The sequence below is a fragment of the Echinops telfairi genome, unplaced genomic scaffold, assembly GCF_000313985.2.
Source record: "Echinops telfairi isolate 266 unplaced genomic scaffold, ASM31398v2 ScPeMD7_23;HRSCAF=83, whole genome shotgun sequence".
Classification (NCBI taxonomy): Eukaryota; Metazoa; Chordata; class Mammalia; order Afrosoricida; family Tenrecidae; genus Echinops; species Echinops telfairi.
Window position 1 is genome coordinate 37772296 of NW_022103920.1, and position 2737 is coordinate 37775032.

A 2737-nucleotide genomic window follows, 5' to 3' on the forward strand; every position below is an offset into this window, starting at 1 on the left:
AGAGGAGCTGATACCAAGGGCTCAATAGAAAGTAAATGTCTAGAAAATAATGATGGCAACATATGTACAAATATGTCTGATACAATTGATATATGGATTGTTATAAGAGCTGCTTAATGATCATTTAATTAAAAAATTAAATTGTCTAAAAATAAAAATAACATGTATTTATCTAGATATGGAAAGAAAACATGCCCTAAGAGTTTGAATGCAGACAAAGTAATGTGTATAGTTTAAACAGGAAAGGCCTATGGAAATTTACTCTGTAGAAAAAATGTATTAGGATTTTTTTCCTTACTTTACATTAGTCATCCTTTCAGCAGGCACCTACCAGAGGCAGAGCTCCATTAGCACCACCTATACCATCTGAAAATTTACACTTAGTATTAGAAGCCCTGGTCACATAGTGGGTTACATGTTGATTGCTAACCACAAGGTCAGCAGTTCAAAACCTGCTTGGGAAAATTATGAGGCTTTCTACCCCTGTAATCAAATGGGATATCGGCTCACGGTGGAACTGTATTTGCATAGACTCCCCACACCTACAGTCTCCAGAGTGATGTATCATTGCAAAATTTGACGACATTGCAAGTGCAATCCCCTTATACGCCGGGGGGTGATTGACAACGATTTACTTTTCTGTTTCAATGAGTGTTTTGTTGCCCTGCCTTTAGTTTGCTTGGTTTTGTTTGTTTGTCTCTTGTTTTCTGCGATTCGGTTTGTTGCTGTTGTTGTGGTAGTTGGTCTTATGGGGTTTTGAATTTGTCATAATATGTCCACCAAAATAAACCAGAGTCATGCAGATGGATTATGGGCCCCCACTGAACTCTAGTCCCAATCCAAGAACAGTTGATTCTGATAACATGGCCTTGCTCGATACTGACCTTCATGAAATGATCAATGAAGATAAGGGTGCTACAGCAAAGTGTGGTGAAGAAAGCAGATGGTACCCGCCCATCAATCCGAATAGTACCTGGAGTCTCAGAAGCTTATATTCAAACAAGCAGTCATCTAAGCATGGAGTCAACTAAGTCCACATGGAAGAAGCACACCAGCTTGTATAAGCCAAAGGCAACAACAACAAAATTCAAATATAACAAAGGGAAAAGTATTGGAGCCTAAATTGTGAACACCTAATTTGTAGAAGGCTGTGGAGGACAGTGGGAGCCCAAAACCCCTCTGCAGAGCATGTAGCCTGATTAAGAAACTGGCAGATCCCCACGAAATTCTTCTAGGTGCAAGTATTTCTTGCTTGTTCCATTACAAACATTTCTTCCCTGGCTTCTTAAATATTCACAGTGGTCTTTCTTTCTTACCCACTATTTGTATTTTTATCTCTATATTATTGTCTGATCCTTACCACTTTACTTTCTTCTGTTTTTGTTTGTTTGTTTCTGTTTGTTGGGTTTTCCAGTTTCCAAAGCACCGAAGTTGTAGAGGCATAGAGACAAGAACTGATGCAAGGGTTTATAGGGGGGGGGGGGATATAGGGAGGGTGAGGGGGTGAGGGATGGAACAGTGTTTGTGGGAGGGGGCGGGAGCACTCTCTAGAACTGATGATGATTGCACACTCATTTTAAAATTGATTTAGCCCTGGGGGAGAGGGAGGAGAAAATGTTCTAAAGTTGATTTTGATAATGATTGTACAACTCTTCTTGTTATGATTGAACTATTGTGTGATATGTGGATTAAATGCCAATATAAAATTTTTTTAATTTGCTGCCTTGGAAAGACAATGGCAGTTTTATTTGGTCCTTTAGGGTCATAATGAGTCGGAATTGACCCCCTGGCAGTGGGGTAGAGTGAGTGTATAGAGTGTATTCTAATCCCAGCTGAGGAGCCCTGAGTAATGCAAACGATGAATGTGCTCAGCTACCAACCCAAAGGTTGAACGTTCAAGTTCATTCCAGGGCACCTCGGAAGAAAGGCATGGTGATCTACTTGTGTGGGGGAAATCAGCCATTGAAAACCCTGGGAAGCAATGTTCTAGTCCTAGGGCTTGCCAGGAGTCAGAGTCAGTAAGTGAAAGGAGCCCTGGGGATGGGGAGGTTAAAACAAGGCACCTGGGAGGAGGAGGAGAAAGAGGACAGCATTGCCCCCACAGGAAGAGCTGGCCCCATGCTGGGCTTGCAAACAACTTGGGACTCATTTTGTAAGCCACCCGTTCATGAGGATACAGTTGGGGCTTTGGTTCAGAATTGATCATTTAGGCCCCACGGCCATCGGGTCCTCTGTTCACAGTGTAAAACAACTAGTGGGGAGCCTGTCCCCCACTGAAACTAAAACTCAGGCACCAAGAAGACCTCCAGGCGGGTTGGTTCCCCTTTCAGGGGGGTCCCGGGAGGTGGCACATCCTGCTGGTCATTCCTGGGCACAGTGGCCAGGTCCATCGTGAGCTTGTCCTCGTTTTTCTGGCTTCAAAATGTTGTGACCTTCCTGAGCTACACAGGGGGTTCTGTGCAAATGCTCAGACGCAGTCACAGGATCTGTCATTGACCAGGGAAGGGTTGAGCCTCTGCTATCTTATCTGAGAGAGAAAGAGAGAGAGAGAGAGAGAGAGATCTGACCACTTCGAAAAGGGTTCATTTATATATATAGTTGGGGGAGGGGTTGTTGCTTTTGTTTTTAATCTAAGAATTCGAATCCTAATATCAGTGAAAGTTGAACTCATTGGAAACATGTTAATTGATTGATGACAACAATATATGTAAGGCCATCCCCCCCCCCCCCCCCCCCA

General features: G+C 43.1%; 1 protein-coding gene across 1 annotated transcript in view; it reads left to right on the forward strand.

Annotated features, from left to right (window-relative positions):
- LAMB1 (laminin subunit beta 1) overlaps window positions 1-2737 on the forward strand; it is a 182265-nt gene that overhangs the window by 49617 nt on the left and 129911 nt on the right. The gene's annotated exons all lie outside the window — the stretch shown is intronic.